We start from the raw sequence: 26,535 nt of genomic DNA on the forward strand, positions 1-26,535 counted from the left end.
GGAGACACTCCTCTCTGTGAAAGCAAGTCCTGCTGGCAGCAGAAAAAATTCAGCTACTTCCTTTTTTGCTCTTTCCCTCTTCAAAGTTTTTTTAATTTTGTGAATGACTGCAATTACTATTTTGAAATCAGTAAGCACCAGAGATTTCAGGTTTCATATAGACCACTGTTATTAAAAAAAAAAGACTGTAATAAGTACAGTGGTGTGAAATGAAATCAGTCGTGTTACTACTGGAAAATCTGTAGTGATTATCAAGCAACTAGAATGTCTGGGGATTATTCTCAATTAATCTGACATATATAACATTTGACATACACAATATTTGACATACATGGCATTCATTCCCTTTGCTGTACACACAGCTATTTCCACAGTAGCCAATAAAATTAAGCTGCCCATACACCTCCAGGCTCTGCTCTCATATGCAGTTTAATTTGCCAATAAAAATAATGCAGTTTTCTGAGGATGAATGACTCAGGGCTTGCTGGGTCAAGGTGTGCAGAGACAAAATCACACCCTTCTGGTCATTACTCACTGGGATCAGCATGTTCTGGTTATTACTGTGTAATTAGTTAATAAGGCCCCTTTCAAAGTGGAAGAGAACTGCTTTCTCTGAGCACAATGTGCACTGCATCTATCATGGGTGTATTCATTCTGGGTGAATCTGATTCTCATTTCAGAAGATGTATTCTGGGAACGTAATATCTCTATTGTAATGTTTCTTTTTTAATGTTTCTTTTTTCTTTTAATTTAATGTTTCTTTTTTCTTTTAATTTTTTTTTATTTTTGACATGTTGTTTCCAACATGTCAAAAATAAAAGATGGTTACAATTGTCAATTACTTTAATCTGAAGCAAATTTTTAAGAAGCAACTTACATTGGGACCAGTGTTTTGGCTTGAGCATAAAAAAGGAGAGGTGAAAGAGAAAATTGATATTTCAGAGTAAGAGATTTGCATGTGTGGCTTGGAGAAAATTACGTATATTCAGAACAATTTTCACTTTCTGTTGTCCAGAAATGGAGATCTACTTGATTTAGTATCTACTATTAAATTCCTATTTACTATTAAATATATTTTTGAAATAATTGCTTTGATGAGTAGGTATTCCTGAAAAGCAATTTTCTTGAGTTGTTCTAATATAATGCATATGTTGAATGGCATTTAAGTCTAAGTTGCCAGGTGAAGGGTTTTGCAACTCAAAGCACCTTAAAATCAGTGCTTTTCTTGTTAGACCACAGAGTAAAAGAATGAATAATAGAGTAAATTAACAGAGTAAATGAACATAATACTCACAAATATTGTATTTATTAATGAGACCCCATTGTGATCAGGTGAAATTATTGCACAATCTTACATCTTACAATCTTACAATGATTTTTTAGACTTCAGGTAACGTTCACACATAGGGTGGAGGTGGTGGTTGTTTTTGGTTGTTTGTTTTGTTTTACTGGGGTGTTCTCTTCCTCAGCAGTACTTGGCCTAGATTAACTGATCAACTTCCCAAATTACAAAATAAATTTTACTCATTACTCTGAAAAAGTTTGATGAATTTATGTCCTGTCCAGCCTAAATTGCCTCTATCCATAACTAGTACCAGCCCAACCTTTTTCATTATTAAAAGGATCTTTTACAAGATACCAAGACCAACAATTGTCAGCGTGCTGAAATGGAAATTATTATTTCCTTACTGATATTGCCTGACCAATGGAGCTGTTACAGGTTTGTATAAGCAATGAACACAATATCTCTCTCCTAATACTATCAGATCAACAGTAGTCTATTTTAAATTATAAATCTCTGAAATTAATGGGAGAATCTTTTTGACTTTTTATGGAATAACACAACCTGAAGAAGAGGTTGAGTAGGTAGAGTGAGCCTGGCAAGGGGAGCCTGACAGAGAGCACTGCTTCTTGCTGGAGAAGGGAGGGCACCTGAGAGCCCCCTTCTGCCTCTGGGCAGGTCGCTGAGAAGATGGAGCCATGCTTTCTGCCACAGTGCAGGGCAGCAGGGTGAGAGAGGGCGTGTCTAAGCTGAAACAGGAGGAGTCCACATTATATACAAAGGGAAACCCTTTTCCCCGTAGGGACAATCCAGTGTAGAGCAGGTTGCTAAGAGAGGCAGTGGGGTCCGTGTTCTTGGAGCTTTCAGGATTGGTCTGGAGAAAGCTCCAGGCCACATGATCTGACCTCCTTGCTGCTGCCGTTTGAGCAGATGGCTGCACTGGGTACTGTCATCTCTTCCAGACTGGGTTACAAAAGCTCTTTAGAAAAGAGACCAAGGACACCTCTGTGCTGTGGGATCTCAGCACATCGTTCCCGATGTCCAGAGATGCCAGGAGAACCCTTGGGGGTCTCGAAAACCCTGGAATGTTGCCAAGAGTGCTTGGTGGCTTGATTTTGATCCATCCACAGAAGTAACAAGAGTCTGAGGACGAGAGAATCACTTTAGAGTAAAAGGTGTAAAAGAGACACATTTAGAGGGTGAGATATAGACTTTAAGGTTTTTGGTACAGGGGGGTTATGGAGACAAGATGGAGAGATCGGGGCGTGTCTTGTCCTTCTTCTTTCTTCTTCTTGTCCTCCATCTCCTGTGATGATGTTGGCACTTAGAGATTGGTTTCTAGTGAAGGTGCACTTGCCAACATGGGCGAAAAGCATTGGGAAATAAAGGTAAATATTGTATACGTAGGTTTTAGTATAAAAAGACATGACCGCCCCGTGGGTGGTCAGAGAGTGCCTGTGACTGCCTGCAGATCAGACCTCTGTTGGGCAGACAGAAAATTTTTGTAGATAAGAAATAATAAACAACCTGAAGACCGAAAGCTGAAGAGTCCAGACTCGTCCTTTGCATCGCGCCCACCAGAGAACCACTCTACCCGTGTCGGGGCAGAGACAGACAGCCGGACCCGACACTGTGCCATGACTATTTGCAGTCTCTTCCAGTCCTATCCATATAAGATTCTTTTTCTATTTATTCAATCTGTTTTTTAAACCAATTCATAGTATGAAAATCCTTGCTAGCCCACTTTCCACTCAATGTCTGACTCATGCTGTGACACACTCGTGTCATACTTTTTGGTATCTCAGAACTTCCTGAAGAAGCATTTCTTTCTCAAAACCTCCTGAAGAAACATTTCATTCTCAAAACCTAAGAAGCTCAAGATGTTCCATCAGGTCCTGCAAACAGTCTTTCTTTTACATATACATGTACATACACATACACACACACACACATGCACACATATACACACACCCCTCTGACATGATTGGTCTTCAAAACTCAACTGGATCCCTGGGTGCCATACAGCTCATACTGTAAGATTGGTGCAGTATGTATTTGAATTTGTAGTTAGGTCAAAAGAGTGTTTCTTCTATGATTGAATTTTCACGGTTTGGGCATTACCTCAGTGAGGATTCTGCTGTGCATTTCTGCTTTCTGCTGATTTCTCAAATGCACTGTATCTTGTTGACAGTCTTCTGCTGCTATCATGCAAACTTACTCTGTAATTGAGTCTGTTTCATGTTTTAGCTCATTGCTTAGGTTACAAGGAAGCTGCTGTGCACTGGAGCTCTAGCAACTGCAGCTGATGATGATTTTTTAGACTTCAGGTAACATTTTTCCTATAATCTTAGAAGAACTATTCCAACACATAGCCAGCACTTTGAAGATATCTTAGAACACTAATTTTTCACTTGTGACTTTACAAAGAAGAGCCAAGCACAATTTACCACCACCATTCAAGACTTCAAGTTATCTTTACCTTCTGCCACTCACTAATTAAATCCACCATCTGGCAAAACTTGTTTTCCAAGTTCAATGGGTAAGCTGTTTCTCCAGCTAAATCTAAAGAGCATTGACTCTGGAAAATGAAAGAAAGAGAGAAAGGAACATGGAGAATACAGAAAGCTGGGGGTAACACCACAAAGACCTTAGCCTTTGAGATTAGCTGTATCTTCTTGTCTGCAAAGCAAAAAACCTTCACTGAGCATTTAGGCAGATTAAAGAACAGCAGTGGCAGATGTGTTGCCATGGTAGATGCAAGATGGCTCATTTTCTGTCGGCTGAATCTCCTACAATTGATTATTTGATTTTCCACTATTTTGCCTGAGATTGCTATCAAATTAAGCCACCATCTGTCATTCTGTTTGCTCCGGCTCAAGTGTGGACAATGTTGCAGATCTTCCAGGCATCAGACATTTTCTCTGGCCTCTGCTAGAACTTATTTTCTATACAAAATCAACTGTCTAGAACATTCTACAGAAAATTCACTTCATGACTTGGGAAAAAGTTACATGGCCCTGTTGTCTCAAGTGTTTATCTGCTATAAGATTAGTGTGCTTCTTCTTCTGCCGGCCTTTTCATCTTTGTCAGGAAAATACTTCAAGTATCTCATCTTGCCTTTTTCCAGATACAAAGTAGCAATTTTTAAAAATAAATATTGCTCCTAATGAAATAGAAAGAGGCATTCATTAAACAGGTGCCCATTCTTTATTTAATTTTTTTTTCTTAAAACATTAAATTGAAGTTGTTTTGTTCTTTGCCAAGCCTGCCATAAACCTTTATGTAACATATTAACTTCCCTTATTACACCTTCCTATACTCTGAGCTAGACAACATATTAATTGTCCCTATTCCTCCTTGTCTCTTTTTTTGTATACAGAACTTCTATCTGGTCTGTATTTATTTAAAAGGAACATTTGACCAAAAAAATTTCTCTGCCTTAATTGTAGCTTTTTGACCATATAAAACTTTTCTCAAAGAATGACAATATCCATTCTTGTTCCTTCTCTTTTGACTGGTCCTCTCTTTCAAATGAAACTGCCTAAAACCATCCTCATATGCAACAGAAGAACTGTCTCCTTTTTATCACTGTCACTGTCACTAATCCCTGAATTTTACCTTTCAAGAGTCAGAAAGAGCTAGAACAGTTAAAACTGTTTGACCTTGAAGATTTCCAAGTGGAATGTATACAATGAAACTTTAGGGAGAAAAAACCCAACTTTTTCTAAGTTACCTTTTAACACAAAATAAAGTGTGTTTACATTTACAGAAAGCTGAACACCACCACCCCCCACCAAAAAGAAAAACAACCCAAACGAAACCCAAATCAAAACCCAAACAAACCCAGGGAAATACTGCTTTGCAATCTGAAGGGATGAACAGATGGGATAGGAACACAACAGACAGGATCCAGGGGCATCAGGTAGCATTAAAGTTGAAGATGCCAATTTCAGAATAGCAACCTAAAACAAGCCTTATTGTCTATATAGGTACTCTTCTTGTTGGTTTGCAACATTCAGTCTTCTCGTAGTGTCAAACATGGAAAAAATAGCTAAAAAAGGAAAGCCAAACCAATTCATAGGTGATATAACTAATGTTCAGTCTTTGTGTGTGTGTCTGTGTGTGTGTGTGTGCACTCTGGACTGTAGTTTAAAGTGTCTAAGGTGAGCAATGCCTCCTGTGACACATGCTGTAATTGTTGCACTTGTGTTATACCAGTTTTATTTCTCTTAACCACATTAAAAGCAATTCCTTTAACATTGTAGACATGCAATTTCTCCCACTAGTTTTCTGCAATGTCAATTAAGTGTTTTCTCTAAAATAAGAAATTTCCAATTCTTTTTGCTTCTTGCTGCGATTTCTATCAATTGGAAAGCTATTTCTTTGCACTTTTTCTGTCATTGTAGGTCAATTTGTTTGTGATTTGCTGAGGTAATGTCTGTGTTATATTTGTCTCATTTACATATTCCTATTTTTAAACCACCTCCTTCCTTAGTGCTCCACTTCCCTCCATTCCCAATAATTACTGCTGCAACACAGGAAATACTGTTTATCCAGTCTTTAAAAAAATCCTTCTGTTGGGACTCTGGAAAGACCCATTTCAGTCTATTAATAAGACTAATGATGTGTCACCATTATTTCTATCATGTTGCTGTCTCTCTCTTGGGGACAGAAAACATGGAGCCAAGTTTTTTCTCCCATCTGTCTAGTTTGGTTTGATATTGTATTGATCCCAGAGTGGACCATCACTAGTGGTGTTTTTCTGGAAGTCTTCATAATACTGTCTAGTTCCTGGAGCTCAAGTAAGAGTCAGCATTTGTGCTTTTCTCCTCCAAAGAGACTGCATACACTATGCTATTCTTGAGCCACTGAGAGGAAAGGATGCCCATTAGGTAGTGTCCTGAGTTGTTCACTGAGTTTTACTTCCTCACAGACATGCTTCTTGGCAGTTGGCTTACCAACAGCCTGGTAACCACATAATTTCTCCAGCCACATTGAAAACTGTTTCTACTTCTCATCTTTTCTAGGCGTCTCTGGTCTGGACTGTACATGACTACAAGTACTGGGGCATGTCAGAGAAGAGGGTGGTTTTCATCCAGTCTTTTGGAAATTTTTGAATATCACCAAGAACTTGAAGTGACTTTGTTCTGACATTTAAATCTGTTGGGTTTTGAAAGGGTTATTTGGTCTGGACCTACACTGCCACCTACCTAGCTTTGTAGCGTGAAGGATTCTTTAAGGCCAATAAAGGTCTTAGCTGCAGCTCCCTTGGTTGTATGGTTGAGGACAAGAAGGTCACAATTTTTTCCTACAGCTTGAGAAACATAAGGTGCCAGTGGGGGTTCCCACATGAAACTGCAGAGAACATTTTTGTTATTTATGCATAAGCAAACACAGAGATGCTAGCAGAGTTAAAAATCAAATCATAAGATGCTATAGTGATATTTTGTTCTTAATATTTTATCCCTCTTGACAGGGCATAAACCACTGTAATAAAAGGCATGAGAAATGTTGTGAGTTCCTATATTTGGACAATGACTGCTAAATAACCTTTAGAGAAATTACTTCCTTCAGATGAGGGGACTTCAATAATTGCTTTTAAGATCCATGCATAGCAATTCTGATTTTAGTTAATCTGATGACACCTTCATTGAATTCTGAGCTGCATCTGAGTTAATGAGGAAAGGCTGGAACCATGATTATTTTGCAAGCAAATGGTAATGTTGCAGAACTATTTGTGAATTGCGGTCTTGAGCAGCAGAGAAGTGAAAGGGACAGAATAGAGCATAAATGAGTATAAAATAGGAAGAGCCAGAAAACTACACCATGAAGTTACATGTCAAATGTGCAAGTCAGTGCCACATATTTTGAGTGATAGGCTGCATCCCCTTTCACATAGGGGAAGGGAGCATGTACACCTGATGCTGTAACTACTCTAAACTCAACATCACCTTCTTGAGCTACGCTGCTGTTCTGCCAGCTTCAAAGTTCCCAAAAGTGTTTGGGGAAAGTGGAGGAAAGATGAGAGGAGAGGGACAAGGAGAAGGAAGAGGAGAGGAGTAGGTAAAGATGCAGGAACTCTCTAGGGGCTTGAAGCTTATCCCCAAATGCTGGTGTGAAGATTTCCTCGGGGGCTTGTTTAGGAACAGATTACAAAGCAGCCTTTGCCCAGCCTGGGGTCCCTCCTGGACCTCAAAGCTGGAGTGAGTCACATCCCTGCGCCTCAGGGCACCTGGCAAGCCCTCGATACTGGAGCAGAGGTGGGTGCCCCAGCGGGACACAGTGGAGCCGTGGCCCAGAGGAGCCCTGACGGCGCAGGGACCGCACAGGGACAGTGCAGGGACCCGCACAAACACCGCAGGGCATGGAACAGCGTGAGTGCCACGGCCAGAGGGTGTGCAGGGCCCCAGCACTGAGCTCGGATGGTGGTCCAGCACCGCTCAAGGAGCTCAGACTTGGTTTCCACTTGTCAAAACTCCACGAGTCCAAATCCATCCATTTTCCAGAAGTCACATCCCCCTGGGTTATAAATGATCAATCGTGAGCCAAGTTATCAAAAATTTCAAAAAGATTTATTAATCTTTCTGTGCGAATGAATTACCGTCTCCAAAACCACCACAGCCAAAGAGGCAGCGTCGAGCCCAGGATTGGCGCTGGGTGAAGCTGGACCTGACCTCTACCATGTCAGAATCCCCCTCGTTCACAAATGCCGCTTCTTGAGGCGAGGTTTTATACAGTTTATTATGCCCGAGGCGAAGGAGTTTTTTTGTAACTCTTCACATTCATCGCTGTTCTTTTCAGTGTGCAGAGCTGGACAAAGATCAGTGCCAGGTGCGTAGTCAGTGTTGATGGGTTCCGGGGAAGCAATGCATTCAGATATATAATTCTGGCTTCGCTGGCTATCTTGATTGATGCAATTGGCAAGGCAATGATCGCTCTTAGGCGGTTTCCTATGACTCGAGATACTGGTGATCATCGCCCTGGAAGTGTCAATTCTTACGCTAAAGCATTGATCATTATTTTAGCTGTGTCCGGGAATTCGTTGGAATCTGAATAGACATCTCCTCTCAGGCCAGGGTGGTCAGAGATGCATTTTTGGATTTTACAATCTTTATATAACGTACATTCTTCAATAGCATGAATTATTTCTACCATATATTACCCCTGCGTGCACCAGAAAGGACGGAGTGAGCACCTGTGAACGTGTGCGGGGCTCTGGTCTCAGTGCAGGGAGTGCCAGAGCCTGGCACTGCTCAAAAGAGCAAAAAGTGCCGGAGCCTGCCGGCTGCAGAGACACCAGCCGTGTGAGGTGTGACCAGATGGACCATCTGCTCAGGCTGGTGCCAGAGCTGAGGGGAGAAGTAGAAAGGCCAAGAAGTTTTAAAAGGGAGCCTTGAGAAGGAGACTGGCTGGTGGAGCCAGACTGTAGCATTCCTAGACAGGCACACCCACCATCCACATCTCAAGAAGGGATGGATCTCCTACCCTGTCACCATCAAGATGAAGGAGGGGAACTCAGAGAAATTTATTGGTTCTAAACTTTTGGAAGACATAGTCACCAGGAACAATCTGTTCAGTTCATAGTATTTCATAATAAATCAGTTTTTAATGTGGAATATTATTTTATAAGCTATTTTTTCCTTTGTGCCCAGCATATTCAAGGTAATTTATCAAATAAAACTAGTCTTAAATTCTTCTACATGTAATTTATCTGATTTCCCATTTCCATTTAAATATTGCTTTGACATTAAAAAACCCCAAGTTTCTTAGAGACAGGGCACATGGTGTTTACATTTGTGCAGGCAGCTATTGAACTAGCTTAGCACAGTTAAGTGGCCTTATTTAATCTTGTGAAGACATTGTATAGATCCTTGTGTTATCAAGAATTATAAAATCTAGTGAGGGAACTAGAGAAGTGAAAGACCTATAGCAGATGAAAATCCACATATAATTATAGCTTCACAACATAAGTCAACTTTTCATTAGCAAAACAAAAAGAGAACAAGAATAAAATGCATAACAACATGAATGAATAGTTCTTTTGTGGTGTTGGTATGGTATTTTATATAAATTCATCCTGAACATACCATGTAGATCAGGCTTTTGACTCGGTCTGGTGTAATTTGAGCATTATGGAGTGTTGTATACAATAATACTGTCATGGTGGGGTGTGTCTTTGCCTTCAGTAAGTAGCAGGGAAACGCACTTAACCCTCCTGAGCAGCCAGAGCTCCGCATTGGAAGTTGCGGGAAGAAAGGTATGAATGGAGCTTGAGTGCATGTCTATTTTCCCCAGGACGTCCCACATCAGGGATCTGCTCCTCCCAGCCACGGCACAGCAAGAGCAGCACTCGTAGCCGTGCGGCAGTGGGACGGTGTGTGCAGCTCCTGAGCAGCGTGGGTCACCGCTGTGCTGGAAACCACTGCAGGAAGGAGCCCACAATGATACCAAACTGCTTGGAACAAGCAGTTCTAAAACTGAATAAACTTTAACCTGCATCTCTGATTGAGCCTGTTCTGAGAAAGTATGAATGTAAAAGTAGCTGTAACCCTGAGGTGGCAGAGTCGGTGCAGCCCCCAAGCAGTGATGCAGGGGATGGGCCAGCAGCCCTCCCCTTGCCTGCCTTTGAGTTTTAATACTTCAGGGCTGACTTGGGCCAGGGAGCAGCACCAGGAATTCTGTAACATATAGAGCTTGTTGTAATATTTCTGACAGAGAGTGTACTCTGACTGCTGTTGTTTCATCTGGGGTGAAATAAATAGGGCAGGAGATCTTGCTCCTTTTTAATGCCTTTATTAAAAATCAGCTCGGGTGGGAAGAACTGACAGGTCGCACTCATGCTCCCACTGCTTCCAGGAGTGGCGTGGAAGAGGAGGAAAAGTGCAGCTGTGTCCACTGGTCTGCAGGCAGAGTAGGGGCTTCCGTCCTCATGAGAGCATCACAAGATTCCCCCCTTTTTAGTTTGATGTTCATGCTGCTCTTTCTAGCTAACATCTTTAGGTTAGGGTGAAAGATAAAAAGGGTCTTAGCAGATACTGGATTCTGTTCCTCATGTCTAGACATCACTTTGATCCCTCAATTCCATGTTGGCTCATTTGTTTTTAGGGGGTTTTTTTAGGTTTGGTGAGGGGCTTCTTCATTTGCATGCCAACCCCGATGCCCCCTCCTCTTCACCCTCCCGGGTGCCATCCTCCAGGAAGCAGCAGGGTGCCATTCGACAAAAGGGGGAATTCTTAACCATCAACAACAGGTAGTTAACGAAAACGACAGGTGATTACAATAACAAACAGAACTCACCCTGGCAGCAACTAGCCCAACCTGTGAACTCTGCAACCTTTTAAAAAAATGGGCAACTTTTCCACTCATAACATGGGGAGTTGGATGTAAGTGGCTTAACTCTGGGGTCTCTGGCGCTAAAGCTGTCTCTCACTCCAGGGAGAACTCCTGCTTCCAGAAGGGTGCCTTTCTGGCCTTTTCTAACATTACAACACTGCTCCCATTGCAATGGGATTAGCCTGATTCTGATTAGGTTCCCATAGTAATATCAGCAGTCAAAAAACCAGAACACAATATAGGGGAGAAAAGGAAAAGAAAGAAAACCTATCAGAGTTCCTACCACTATATTTTTCCTATCTTTATCCATTTATCGCACTATGGCTTTCCAGCAAGGTTACCAGGTGAAAGGAGGAGTTTGGCACTCAGTTTTGTTGCTGGCACTGAGGGCTGTGCCCTGCTGTAGGGCAGTTCACTGTTGCATCACGACTCTCTTTGTTAGTCCCTGCCAGAGAGTTCAAGAAATGAGGGGAATCATGGGCCACATGCTGGGAGGATGGCAAATGCCTTCACTCAGCCTCTTCATGTCCTCAGCTGGAGAAAATCACAGGTAGGATGTCTACACCTGAATCTTTCAATGAAATGTTGTAGCATTAAAGCATGAGAATATTGCACTTGAGACCCAACTCTTCTTTAATTACAAAAATCCCCAGTGAATCTGTTCAGACGTAAGTAGAAACATCCAATGAGCAGTGTTTTAAAGTGTTACAGAAACCTATGCAAAATATATTTGCATGCATCTTCTGTTTTCCTTTTCATCCATTTACCTTTCCAAATCAGAATGAAAACATTTCCCCTGTATTGTGAAAGCACAACAGCCTCATGCTGCAAGACAAAGTGTGCTAGGACAATCTTTGAGGTAATTATTTTAGAGAAGCTCTTTGCTTCTGCCTTTGGGTTGATTGCAGAACAGGTGTTTCAAGGCAGGGATCAGTGCTTGGGTTTAGGCAGCTGGTGAAGATTGTAGAGAGGGACAATGTAGAGAAGGGATGTCTTGAGATAAGTTGTGCAGAGAGCAAAGTGGCTCACCTCTTTTTAGTTTCTGTAAAAGAAACACTAAAGTTTCTTAATTATATGAGTAGGGGTATGCATATCCATAAGTAAGTACATAAATAAAAGTCTTAAAACATTCTTAAAACCCTTTCTCAGGGAAGAAGGACTTAACTGGAAGTTACTGGAAATTAAGAGGACAGAAAGTTACCCAGGCTGTCTAAAATCCTAAATCTCATTTATGGCCCCTTTTAAAACAGGCTGATTGAATATGTGAGTTTTCCTCATAATAAATAGATATATTTTGTTGTGCTGATTATCTCATGGGAAAGATAGCAGAATCTTAAAAGCAATCACAATCTGGTTATCAGTTGCAAACTCTATTGATTTATTTTTTAAATGAAAATGTAACTGGAAAGGTACAATATTTGCTTTTAAAAGATGACAATTTTACTGTCTTGTGTGGGCTGAGAATAAAAGAGGCAGCTGATGGAAAGTCTGCAGATCTGATTGAAGAATCAAACAGAAAATTATTCCTACATGAGCTGAAGCATAGACAAATAGCCCAGTTTGCTGTGTTTATGATGGCTGTTAGTTGATCTGGGATGAGAGAGGGAGCAGGGATTAATAATGTTTTATTGCTGGTTAGGGAAATTTTAAATGGAGCCATTGTGATCCTTTACTGGTTAAAGCTTCATCAGGGAATGAGAAATGACTCTTTAGACAGTGAGTAAAGAAGCAAGAGCTTGAAGATGGGTTTTGTGTATCAGCTGGGAATTGGTACCTTGAGGGCTAACGTGTGTTTATGGTGCAGGCACAGAAGACCATTTCATTAGGCACTTTTTCAAGTCACATATACTGGAGAAAAATGTTCAGGAAAGAATGTGTCTGTCATTGAGAGAAATTTGCAAATCTACAGCACAGTTCAATAGAAGTTAAAAAAAAAGAAAAAACCAAACCAATCCCAAATCTTCTCCCCCCTCTTTCCTCCAAACTGCCAGATACACACTTAATGCTGCTACAAGAGCTGCAAACTCATCTCAGAAATATCAAGCACAGACATTTCACAGATGCTTTTTCATATCTATGACAATGGGAAAGGAAGGAAAGGCAAAAAGTGTAGATTTTGGGACATAAAGAGTCCAATTTTGAGCTGCCCTGAAGGGTTCAGAAGCAGAGCTTGTTTACTGTTTCTTTCCTGGGGGTACTGAGTGACTCTGCGAGGGGGAATGCTTGTCTGCCATCATCCCATCTGACCTTTTTGGTCCAACAAAGAGAGGGGACATACGACAGCGCTCTTCTCTTGACCTCTCCCCTCATGACAAACCATAGCTTTGTGGATTTACAGGGAGGGGAGGTGCCTGGTGGACCTTAAGTATGCGAGAGGAGAGGAGAGGAGAGGAGAGGAGAGGAGAGGAGAGGAGAGGAGAGGAGAGGAGAGGAGAGGAGAGGGATGAGGAGAGGGATGAGGAGAGGGATGTGGAGAATAGGCATCCACCAATCTGGAGTTGCTGGCTGGTGCTTGGGTCCCCTGATGCTGCTGTCCAGACTTGTGGACCACAATTTCCATACAGACCTCGTGGCTGTGTCTGGGTTGCTTTAAACTCATCTTCCTCCCAGGCTTCTCAGATTCAGTCATGACTCTTTTGCACCAACTTGCTCCTAGAACTGTGGTGATATTGCAGCATTCTGATGTAAAAGACTATCTCCAACTCTTCTAAGAGAACTGCAACATGCAGACTTGCTGACAACCTGTTTCATCTCTAAATTTAATTAGTTCTACAAGGACTGGTATAAGGCAGTGTAGAAATCAGTCTTCTAATATCCCATAGTCAGATTTCTGGATATGCAGCACTAAACATAGACTGAAAAGCCTCACTAGGATGCTAAAGAAATTGGTACTTATGAACAAATGAAAAGGTAAAAATTAAGATAAAAAACTTAGCTCTAACAATTGCAGGGTGCTTATTTTACTTAAAATAATGAACAAATACAAAGATATGCCATTTAAAATGAGCTTCCTAGAAGCAAACAAGTGCAGATGAGACATAATAACTAATGAAAAGGATAGCCTGTTGATGAATAATAAAAATTTTGGCACTTCTAAGTCATCCTTTAAATACACCTGTAGGAGGGATTATCAAAGCAAAAAAAGCCCCAGCCATATAAACTAAAAATCAGGTATCTTGAGGCACTTTTAAATTCTTTTAAGTAAAAGAAACTGCAATTCAGAGAAAGCATAAAATAGAGTTTTATTTCCATTTTGGTACTTTCACACTTCATATTAAAAGTATATAATTTTTTTAAAAAATACATATACAAATAATAAGCAGATAATTATTAAAACATTTGAAATGGATTTGCATTTTCTACAGGTCTGGTTCTCCTTTCAGAGAGGTTTTATACTAAAAAACCATATTCATATCCATGTATTTGTACATTCAAGAAGGGCATTCACAATTTTGAATTGAAGGACCTAAAGACACTTTGAGGACCGTTTGGGAGACCCAGGTAGCATTTCCTTGTGTTTTAGAGAGAATTGGCTTCTCAATTCTCTCACCTTGTGCCATTTTACAATGGGAAGCAGCCTGCCTCACCACAGAGAGTAGGAGACAGCTGCATCCTATAAAACAGAATCAGAATTTCCGTCTCAAATTAAAGAAAAAGTTATTTGAGCTTTTTGACAGGACCAGATATGGAGATAGTTCCATAGATTTGGTGATAGGAATCATATGATTAATTTTTTTTTGTGGCTCACAAAAGAAATTAGACTCATGTTTATTAGTTTTTTAGAGATAGGGCCAGGTAGCATTTCTTGAAGCTCCTAGGGATTTCTTTTTTCTGTAAAATTCTGTGCTTGATTACACTGGGTAAAAAAAAGGGAATGGGAGAATATGGAATATTAATCCCAATATTACCAGGTGGGACGTGCCTGGCTTTGTCTAGCCCTTGCTGCTGGACCAAAGGCGGCAGCTGTGGTGTTTCACCTCAGAGACACCTTTGGCTGGCTGGATGCTGCAGCTGGGCACTCGGAACAAATCCAGGCATAGTAGGAACTCAGTTTACCTCTGGTGGAAAAGGTTCAGGTGACAGTGAAGAGAAAAGGAGAGGATTCTATCGTAGAGTTTTAATCCAGAGTTTTATTTTGGGATGGTAGACCTCTGAATCTTGTAACAGCTCCCACCAGAATCCCAACTGCATGGTCCCATCTCCTTTTAAGCCCGGGGACAGGGGGAGGGGAAGGGACAGGTGAGGGCCAACCAGGTGTGAGGATGGGAAGGCTCAGGGGATATAAAGACACTTGGACAGGCCAATGAACCCAGACCTGAGGGGCACCTTTTGAACTTCTGCCAACCACACCACGACCCTGCTGGAATGTTGAGATTGATGGACAGCTCTCAGCAGGAGGGCAAAGGGGGAGGGGAAAGGAGAGGTTGGCACACCTGGGGGGTTGGGATAGGTGAAACAGGAAATGGTGTCACACTGCAACAGGAGAACAAGCCTGATTTCGGTAGTGTATCATGTCTCAAAGATGTAGTATATTTTCTTTTTAAATATTGAAACTTGCAGTGAGACCTGATCTACAAACAGTGTCAATGGGAGTGTGTATGTGCAGACAGCTAGAAAATCCTTAATGTTTTTTTCATCCAATATTCAGCATAAATCCAGACTGATGTACAATCTATCACTTCAGGTCAAAATGTTATTAAAAAAAAAAAATCAACATTATGCATTACAGCTTTATGCTCTTTTTAAATTAAGGAACAGCTGCCCGATGATGAAAATTTTGGTAGAGTATCATAAAAATGTTTCAGTGAGAGCTCTTCTAGAGAAGGTCTGCAGAAACATGACATTTAAATTCAGGACAAATATATGAGGTAAAGGGGGATGGTCTAAAAGTAGGAAATGCTCTAAATGTTCTGCTGTAAGACTGCTGTTCCTTTTCCTAAAGGATGAGGCCCAATAACAAGTCAAAAAAAAATAAACACAAACAAAAACAAAGAAAACCATGCCAAAAAAATCCCCAAACCAAAACAAACAAAAAAAAAAAAAAAAAGGAGAAAAAGGAGGAAAAAACCATTTAGCACAAACATATTGAAAAAAAAAACCAAGCAATTTTCACAAATATAAGGTAAGGTGGCTATTGCCTAATGTGCTGTAATTAGGGAAGTTGGCTTCAGAGCACAACTGCTTAGGTAGATGCCCAGGAACTGAAAACTTGAAAGTTTGAAGGATGACGGTAAATTGATTTCTGCCTGGGAAGGGCAGAAACTGCAGTTAATTGGTTACCAGGCTGGGATGAACCCTGACCAGCGCTACCAGAAGCAGTGATACAAACCTGGCCCCAGCAATCTGGTTCTTAAGAGATCTTTGTGCCATTTTGAAGCTGGCCCCTAAAAATGAGGGCTGGTCTAGTGGTCTTTACAAAGCCTTTCCCGTCTGCTTGCTGGTATTGCAAGCCATGGATCTGGTGTTGCATCCAACAATGAGTGGAAGGCCCTGGTCTGTGGGTATTTTCCATTTCTCAAAGGCTGAAAGAACAGAGTAAGTTCACACTGACATGGCAGAGAAACTCCAGGGAGGGGTGATGCCTACTCTTCTGCATTCGGGCTGGCATGGACAGAATGTGCCCAGGGGTGTGAAACATGGGTGCACTGATTCCATCACCGGGGAAATCCCTGCATTTCAGAGGTTTTATGGATTTCCAGTATGAGTAAGATAGCAGTGGGGATGAAATGTTTATACAAGGGAGGGTTGCTTGCTTTCTTGCTTTCACGCCCAGGTCCTAGCTCTGCACCTGACAAGCATCTAAAAGGTATTGACTTGTGGAGACTGATGCACAAACTGCAGCTTTTGCTCATAAAACCTCACATTCCAAAGCAAATTTCACCTTAATGAAAACTGTAATTTTTTTCAGGGAAATAGTGTTATCTGTCATGATTGCATTTGGGAAGCCTCACTAGCTTTAAAGTTGCTATTTAGAGACACAGTGTTTGCCAACATTATACAATTGTAGATGCAGGCCTCTTGACTTCAAAGAGGAAACAGCTTTGAAATGGCAAATTAAGTTTGTCAAATTTTGGCAACTACTTTAACAGTGAATTATTACTGATTTTTTTCCCATGCAATTACTCTGTTTTTCACAAGAGCTCTTGCTGTGCAGAGACTCTGAGAAGCCTCCTCTGAGCTCAGAGACAGCAAACACAGCGGTACCACTTTCATAAACTAAGTCAAAACCTTGGTAAAGTGTTAAGACACCTCTACAGCTGTCTCCTAAACACAGACTGATTTAAAATAGGTTCCTCTTTGCACACTGGGCATTTGTCAGGCTGATCTGATATGTTTAGAATATTGGATTAATTTTTTTTTCTAGGAAAACTACATGTTTGTTCAGTCTTACCTCCTGTTTGATGCCAGGGATAGGTATACAAGCTCCAAAGTTTTCCCTCAGTCCCCTCCATACATTGTGCTTACAAGAGTTGGCATTGCAGTTTGTTTTGTTGCTTGGAGACAGCTGCAGGAACACACAGTGGCATAAATCACACCTGACTCTGTTGCTAAGGAAATAAGACCATCTCTTGTTTTTTTCTTCAAACCTAATAGTAAGTGAGGAAAGAGAAATTTATATTCAGGCTATTTAAAATATTGCTTTAATTTAACAAAAGGAAAAAAGGAAACTATGTAATGCAATCCGTAACAGCTTTCCTGGGGAAAAATACAGAATTTTGATTCTTCTGGAGGTGATTACTGGAAGCATAGAATTTGAGCAGGTTGTGTGATAGAGGAAAATAATTAGACACAATCTGGATTTGGGGCATAAAAACTCCATAAACTTTTTTTGGAAGGCTTTTAAAATTGCAGAGCAGTGCCTGCTGCTCACCCTAATGTTTATGGAGTTTCAAAGGAAGGAAAAACCAGTTTTTGCTACACAAAACTTGACTTTGGCAAAAATTGAACTTAAACCAGTTGTAATCAATGGGGTTCACTGACTAGCCCCCCTGGATGGATCTTTGTCTACTGTGTCATTTGCCTGCCCCTCAAGTTTCAGAGCCTTATACCAATGGTTTTAGTGTACCTGGGAAGGCAAGGAAGGCTAGAAGGGATTTGTCTGTTTCCCCCAAGCACCAGGACAATCCATTAATAAAGTCAATTTCTTTCTTGCTTCAGTAAATGATGGTGCAGTCACCCTCTTGCCTCTGTAGTTGTAAACAGAGATATATTATGCTTCAATTATAAACTGAAGGAAAATTTGATCGGGTTACCAGATTTTATTTTTTTAAGACCTTATGGAATGTGCTAGAGCAATATTATGTGAGGAGATGCATGCAATAGTGCTAGCAGGCACACTCCAACATATATAACAATATTTAACAATAAGCTTAACATGTCAGAAAACAACAAAATTATTGATAGTGTGCAACATTAGATTAAGAATTCCTGCTGTCAATGGTTGTCTTGGTTTGAAAAGACAGGTGTCTGCTAAGGAAGACAGGAGCCTCTCTTGAAATGGAAAATGTAAACCCCCTCCTCCAAATTACTATAATTTTGAAATTAAGGGGCTCTCGGGCAAAGATATGGGAGTAGGAATAACAGTTCTTTATTAGGAAAAAAAAAAGCAGTAATAAAACAACATTAAATGGTGGCTGCAATCCTCCTGGAGTGGCAGGTATTGAAGGTTCTGTTGAAGCAGTGATCCTGTAGAAGGGTGTAGCTCTCCTCTGAAGGCTGTGGTTGTGTAGATGGGCCTGGTCTTCCTCTGGGAACCCAGTGTGAAAAGGCTGCCTGTGGTGTCCAAGGCTCAGATTATATCCAGGTGGGAATGCTTGGCTCCTCCCCCAGGTGAAGCATCTCCCAGTGGGATGATGTAATTTCATCAGTCATGAAGGGAGATTCAATGGCCCATGAACAGAAGATATCTCCCTGAAGGGAGGATTGGTTGTGGAAGAGATAAAGAAAACTGCCCCACCTGGTTTTATCAGGTGGCCCAATTAACAGAAGATGACTGCCCCACCTCTAACAGATGGCAATAGAATACACACCCCTGGCCACACCTGGCAACCTAAGACAGTGGTGACTGGCTGAACAAAATGTCTCACTAGTGATGTTATCCATCTTTCTTCACTCTTTCCAAGATATGGTGTACCTCTTCTAAACCAGAATGAAGAATGATTAAGTTCTGTGTCCATTGTCCATTACTTCAGGTGTGTTCCAGCAGCCAACACACATTGTTGTGCTGCAGAAGTTTTTTTAGCAGTGCAAGGTTCATTCCAATGGGGGTGGGCAACAAATCTTGACAGGATGTGTAGCAATTCATGGGTTGTGACAGAATCATCAATTTAAGTAAAATTATGAAAGCAGATGTTTGCTTATTTCTGTAGAGATATTGTCTCTCAATATGGAATCAGGAATAAGTCTCATAATTCTCATACAAACATATCCCTTTCCAATGTTTATAAGCACAGTTCCAAGGGTTCCATCAGGATGGATTTCAAACTGAGAAACCTTTTGTTCAGTGTCAAAACAACTGCCTTGATGGGCCTTAATGGTGTTACTTCCACCAATAAGTCCTTGTTGTTCCCTTGCAATGCATGCATCAACATGAACAGTTTGTTATTTGTTTCCCATTTTGCTGGACCCATACTTTGTGCAATATCAGATAGGGAATAATTCCACAATTATTTAACCCCACTACAATGATTGGGTATGTGATATATGCTGAAGCACTGTGTATTAGAATAAAATCTTTACTAGCTGGAAGGGTCATAGATGAAATTATCTAGATGCCACTAAAATGGAAATTCTCTTTGAAATTTATTTGCATTATCCCAGATTATTTTATGAATTTCAGTGGGCAAGGTACCTTGCCTTCCCTTTTAATTGCTGCTGTAGGAAGTTGTATCCGCAATTGAGTTTGGATACAACTAAGAGGTATTGGTGCAGGCGGTACCTAGAATAGTCATTAAATAAGTTGGCAATCCTTTCCATCAATCCTTTCCCATTGAGGCAATATACCTGATAAGAGCAATTGGTTTCAATTGGTATAAAACACTTGGTACTGAGTTTATTTTGTTTACTAGGACTTCAGCATTCATGCTCAATAATAGTCCTAATGCTGTCCCCAGGATACCAGTCACATCTCTCCTTGATCATTTTGGAGAGGTCAGTACACAGAACAATGAAAATCACCCTGTGTAAGATGTGCTCAGGAATGATGAGTAGGCAGGTTTAATTGCAGACACTAATCTGTGCTGATAATTCCACTTGTTTGAGGGTCCATGAAGGCCTAAATAGCAGTTTTTTTGGCCTATATCTTTGATCACATGGGGTTCAGTTTGGAAGTGTGTGGAGATAAGGTTTCAACAGTCCTACTGGAAGTTTTGAAAATTTTTATTTTCCAGTAAGACTGGTATGAAGAGGAGCTTTGCCAAAAGATAAAAGTGATCCAAACTTTGATTGAATACAAACTGTATTCAAATTTTGTACTGAACTACAGTTGTCCTTGACTCTATACTCTTTTTGTGTCACTCCATGACTAGGACTGTCACAGAGCAGAATGATTGGGATGCTGCCATCAAATAATTCACATCAGGATCAAGTTGCCCACTTTCTTTCACAGCGCTGACACACAGCAAGTTGAATTAGTTGTAAACTGTGACTTAACAAGCACCTAGGAAAACTATGGTCATGTGCAATGCACACTATGAAAACATACCAATACCTTTAAGGAGACGTTTAACCCTATACAACCCTCATGCTTTCAATCTGCTTGCTAGTTTTCTGTGCAGTCATTAATAAAGCCCCTGGAGGTAAAAAAGTTGCAGATTCATGAATGATTGACTTTTACGAGGCAAACCTGACTCTTCATGAGCATAAAGAAGCATTGAAATCTTCCCACGTCAGGCAACCTCAACAGGCTTTCTTAGCTTGCACAAGTGTGCTTTGATTCACAGAATCACCTCAATATGACTGAGGTGAAAAAGGACCACCAGATGTCAACTGGTCCAAGCTCCCCTGCTCAAGAAGAGCCACTGAAAGATGATGGCCAGAGATCACCATCACACAGCTTCTGAGTTTCTCTAAGGAAGGAGATCCCATGAGCACCCTGGGCTAGATCTGTCACTGCTCAGTCACTGTGACAGCAAAAAAAAGGTTTCCTGATGTTCAGAGGGAAGATTTTTGCTTTGCAGTGTTTTGCTTTGTGCCCATTGTCACTGGGCATCCCTTAAAAGAGCCTGGCTCAGTCTTCTCTGCACCCTTCCATCCGGTATCGATATACCTTGAAAAATTATCCCATTCAGAGTCTTCTTCAGGTTGAAGAGTTTGTAGGCAGCACTTTCAGCACTTCCTAATAGGGGAGATGCTCTAGTTCCTTCATAATTCTTGAGCATTTTCTCCAGTGCTTTCCTGTATGTCCACCCCACTCTCATGAGGGTGAGTCTCACAATGGACACAGTACTCTAGGTGTGGCCTCCTCAGTGCTGAGCAGGAGGAGTTGAATCAGACCTGCAAAGCCAGCAGAGTAAGAAATGCCTCATTATGGTTCATTTCTAACAAAACATAGTACTGGTATGAATGCTAAAAACTGGACTTTATATAAAAAACACAGAAAGGGGATATTGCTTGATAGCAAGGCAGCCTACTGAATCTGGGAACCTTTAGTTCCCTGAGGCCAGAGCTTGTGAGTTCTGTGCATTAGTTCCTGAAAGCCCTGTGTTGTCACCAGAAGGTCATTGTGACATCTGTGACATCAATCCCTTTTGCAGCGTGCAGCAGCCCTGAAGGGCCAGAATGCCTGCCCTCCTCCACTGAGGAAATCCATACGTGAGAGGGGATTTGTTATGCAGCAATACAGGCAGGACCTGGGGATCTGGTCCCAACCTGCCACATTCTCAGGCTTCAGCTGCTATTGCTGAGAAGCCAGAAACTGCTTTTACACCTTCACAATTCCTGCTTGCACATGCCAGAGAGGTCAGTCACTGCCCTGCCCTGAGAGCTGCCACATGCAGAGACACCTCTGGTGTCACTTGTCTGCCCCAGGATAGTCCCTGGCCCTTGTTCAAGCACAGCCTTGAGGTAGAAGGGGCAGCTCAAGCACAGCTCAAGCACAGCCTCGAGGTAGAAGGGGCAGCTCAAGCACAGCTCAAGCACAGCCTCGAGGTAGAAGGGGCAGCTCTTCAGTGCTTCATGTGAACAGCTTAGCTGCTGTTTGCAGACTGCATCTCTGGATTGTGTCTCCAGGGCAGGCCAGGAGCCTTGTGTCTCTTTGGTTTGCATTACCAGATGGCGTTGGAGGAGGGTTTCTCAGAAGGTGACTTCTCTTCCTCTACTACCAGCAACAATCAGGTGCTCCTGCCTATCCCTCGAAGAGCTTTTGTTTGCCCAATCTGCCTGGACACCATTGAGGAGGAAACCTCCGTGAGCTGGTGTAGACATGCTTTCTGCTTTTCTTGCATACTGGAATGGTGCCGCATCAGAACTATTTGTCCAGTCTGCCAGGAGCCGTTCCGATACCTCTTCCGCAAAGTGGGAGACAATTGCTATGATGTGTACTACGCCAGCTCCATCAGACGTAATCGAGGAAGGAGATATTGGAGGAGGCATCATTCTGCAGGCCACGGGCACCGCAGATCTCCCAGCAGAGAGCGCAGCAATAGCCGTGCCACAGACTGGGAAAGAGACCGAAGCAGCTCCCGGAGGTGGAACCCTGATGGCCACAGCAGGGGTCAGCAGACCCAGAGTTTTGACCCCTCAAGCAGCAGGAGATGGCAGCATAGCAGGGCTCGGCACGCGGCTTCTGAAACTCCTCATGGCTGGCACCGAGCTGCAAGGCGTGAACGGGATGACCCAGTGCGCTTGGGGAGGAGTGAGCACCGTCAGCGGGCACAATGGGATCCCTCCAGGGAATCCCTGGCAACAAGCAGACGATCTCGGAGGAGGGCCCACCAAGTTTGGCGACAAACACGAAGAGAAGAGCAAAGGAGGAGGGATCACAATGAGGAACAACCTGCAAGGCCTGAACAGAATGTCCCCAGCTCCTCGGCGAGGAGTGAGCCCAATCAGCCGGCACAATCGGTTTCCTCCAGTGAACCCCAGGCAACAAGGAGTCAATCCCATCAATCCTGATGGACATCCCACAGCCCTGAGTGGCACAGGAAAAGCTAGCACACCCTACCACAAAGGGTACTACTGTATGTCTTGCTGTTTGTGTCACAAATTATACCACTTTACACCAAAACTGGTCCTACTAACAATGCCTAAAATAAAGTCAATTCCAACCATCAAGCTTGGAGCATAGAATCTCTCCTCCATCAAAGAACAGATCCAAAAATCTAGAGACCTACGTAAGGGTGTCCAAGGTTGAGAGGATAACGAGCTAGTAGGTAAAAGCTAAAAAACACCTTAAGCTAGTTTGTTCCTAAACCAGAACATAGTGCTGGGTATGAATGGTAAAATTTGTGACTTTATAAAAAATACAGAAAGAGGAAACTCCTTGATAGCAAGGCAGCCTAGTGAGACAAGTTCCTTGGAAGCTTTTGTTCCCTGAGGTCAGAGCTTGTGTCTTCTGTGTGTAGTTCCTGAAAGCCTTATGAGTCATCAGAGTCATTGTGACATGTGTGACATCAATCCCTTTTGTAGTGTGTGGCAGCCCTGAAGGACCAGAATGCCTGCCCTCCTCCAAAGAGGACAGACATTGGCAGGTGGGGGAAGGATGGACCCCCATCCCATCTCTATTGCCTTCTGAGGGCATAGAGAGGATTTCCTGTGCAGTAACAGCAGCAGGACCTGGGGAGCTGGTCCCAACCTGCCACATTCCCAGGCTTCAGCTGCTGTTGCTGAGAGGCCAGAAACTGCTTTTACACCTTCACAATTCCTGCTTGCACATGTCAGAGAGGTCAGTCACTGCCCTGCCCTGAGAGCTGCCACATGCAGAGACACCTCTGGTGTCACTTGCCCAGGATAGTCCCTGGCCCTTGTGGCAGCTCAAGCACAGCTCAAGCACAGCCTCGAGGTAGAAGGGGCAGCTCTTCCGTGCTTCATGTGAACAGCTTAGCTGCTGTCTGCAGACTGCATCTCTGGATTGTGTCTCCAGGGCAGGCCAGGAGCCTTGTGTCTCTTTGGTTTGCATTACCAGATGGCGATGGAGAAGGGCTTGGCAGAAGATGGCACCTCTTCCTCTCTTGCCAGCAACAACCAGGTGCTCCAGGCTGAGTCTCCACATAACTCAGAGAACCAAATGTGCCCAATCTGCCTGGACATCATTAACAACCCAGTCTCAGTGAGCTGGTGCAGCCATGCTTTCTGCTTTCCTTGCATACTGGAATGGTCCCGCAATAGACCTGTTTGTCCAATCTGCCGGGAGCCTTTCAGATACCTCCTACGCAAAGTGGGAGAAAATAGTTATGAGGTGTACTCAATAGGGCACTACCCCAGCTCCAACAGATATAATCGAGGAAGGAGATATCATCGCCATTCTGCAGACAGGAGGAGGCATCATTCTGCAGGCCACGGGCACCGCAGATCTCCCAGCAGAGAGCGCAGCAATAGCCGTGCCACAGACTGGGAAAGAGACCGAAGCAGCTCCCGGAGGTGGAACCCTGATGGCCACAGCAGGGGTCAGCAGACCCAGAGTTTTGACCCCTCAAGCAGCAGGAGATGGCAGCATAGCAGGGCTCGGCACGCGGCTTCTGAAACTCCTCATGGCTGGCACCGAGCTGCAAGGCGTGGACGGGATGACCCAGTGCGCTTGGGGAGGAGTGAGCACCGTCAGCGGGCACAATGGGATCCCTCCAGGGATTCCCAGGCAACAAGCAGACGATCTCATAGATTCCGGCGGACATCTCACACCTCTGAGCAACACAGGGAAAGATAGTACACCCTACCAGGAAGGGTACTACTGTATGTCCTGCTACTAGTATCACAAATTATACTACTTTATGCCAAAGTTGGTCCTACTAACAATTCCAAAAATAAAGTTAACTCCAGCCATCAAATTTCAGCTCAGGAATCTAATGTCTGTTACAAAATGCACTAGAAAATCCAAAGAGAACTTTGCAATGATGCTGAAGGTTATGAGGGTAACAGGCTGGAAGTTTGCCTGCTGCTTTTCTCATCCTCTTCTATCTTACACTTACCTATAAGAGCTTATACTGAATATTTCCTATGGCCATGCTATTTCTCATTACATTGTATTTCCATATTATGACCAGCTGAAAATAAAAGGAGAGAAATCCTTTCTGCTCTGGTGTCTGGTGCCAACAACACCAATGTCTTACTGGAAAGCATCTTGTCCTTTCGTATCACCCATTTTTTACACTTTACCTCAGATATCACCCAGAATATCTTCTCTTCTTACCAGTTTTCTCACAAGATGGCAGTGAAAACGGAAGTTGATTTACAACAACTCTTCTGTGTCACAGCAGAGTAACGCATGGTATGCTCTGTGTAGAGCCTCACCTTTAATACCCCTAATGGCAGTACAGGCTATAGACTCCAGCTGACATCCAAAGACTACCAAAATCACTGAAAAACAATGGTGGACCTAGAATACCATTACTTTCAAGTAAGACAGAGGTGATCCAAAAATTAATTACTGGGCCAAGACAAACTGTATTCAATTTTTGTATTGAACCACAGTTTTCTTCTACTCTGTACACTCTGTGACTAGGACTGCCACAGTGCAGAAGAGTTAGGAATTCAGATCAGAACCAAGCTGTCTACTGGCTCACTCACAGCACTGATGTGCATCAAATTGTACTGGTTGGGAGCTGTTGTCTCTTGCAGTCACTCCATCATAGAAGGTCAGCAGATTGGTCAGGCATGATCTGCCCTTTATAAGGCCATGCTGTTTTGTCTCAGATCACCTCCTTGATCACCTGTCTTGTATGTGATTTAACAGTGCTTTCAGGAGGATCTGCAACATTGAATTACCAGGCACAGAGGTCAGGCTAAGAGGTTTGTAATTCCCCACACCTTCCTTACTTCCCTTCTTAAAAATAGAGCAATGTTTCCCTTTTTCTAGTCACCAGGTACTTGGTGTCGCTGCCATCACTTTTCAAATACAATGGTAAATGTTTGCCAACAGCAGCACTCAGTTCCCCTCAGGAATGGGATTTCCCTGGGATGCATGTTGTCAGATTCCATAGACTTGTGGTGGTTTAGTTTCATCAAGTGGTACAGAACCTGCTCTCTGCTCACGGATTCAGTTCCCCAGCTCCCATCTAAAGTTCAAGAACTTGAGAGATGTGGTAAGCTGACTAGAAGCCAGTGAATACTGAGGGGAGGAACTCATTGAGTAATTCAGCTTTCTCTGTATCTGTTGTTACCAGTTCTCCATTCTCACTTATAAGGGACCATTACTTCCTTGGCCTTTCCCTTCTTACCTATATCCTTAATAGAATTCCTTCTTGTTATTCTTCACATGCCTTGCCAAGCCCAGCTCCATCTATGCCTTGGCTTTCCTCATGCTGTCCCTATACACCTGAACCATATCCCAGTACTCTTCCGAAGTCACCTGTCCCTCCTCCACTGGCTGTGCATTTTCTTCTTTCTTCTCAATTTGAGGAGCAGATCCTTGCTCAGCCATGCCATTTTCTTGCCTGCCTGGCAAGATTTTCTACATATCATGATGGTGAGCTCTTGCGCTCTAAGAAAAATGGCCTGAGAATGCTGCCAGCTCGGGTCAGTCCCCATGTCCTTAAGGACAGTTTTCCAAGGCATCTCATTCACCAACTCCTTAAACAGTAAAAGTTTTCTCTTCTAACCTTCAGGGTCCTGACCATTCTCCTTGCCAGGCCCACGCTCCATGAGACCACACATTTCACCAGGGCATGGTCACCACAGCCCAGGCTGTGTCCAGACTTGAACCCTCAAATGAGCTCATCCATATCAGTGAGCACCAGGCCCGGCCATGCTTCTCCTCGGCTGGTCTG

The 26,535-nt window shown here is 42.7% G+C and overlaps 1 long non-coding RNA gene across 1 annotated transcript; it reads right to left on the reverse strand.

The window, feature by feature from the left end:
• Positions 1–11,522: 11,522 nt before the first annotated feature.
• LOC143692127 (uncharacterized) lies at positions 11,523–17,701 on the reverse strand. Its single transcript, XR_013179997.1, has 3 exons — positions 17,682–17,701; positions 17,007–17,120; positions 11,523–11,657 (listed from the first exon to the last, which is right to left on the reverse strand). It is a non-coding gene; the product is annotated as an uncharacterized LOC143692127 (long non-coding RNA).
• Between the last annotated feature and the right edge of the window lie 8,834 nt (positions 17,702–26,535).

Source organism: Agelaius phoeniceus, chromosome Z (genome assembly GCF_051311805.1).
Source record: "Agelaius phoeniceus isolate bAgePho1 chromosome Z, bAgePho1.hap1, whole genome shotgun sequence".
In the NCBI taxonomy this organism is placed as follows: Eukaryota; Metazoa; Chordata; class Aves; order Passeriformes; family Icteridae; genus Agelaius; species Agelaius phoeniceus.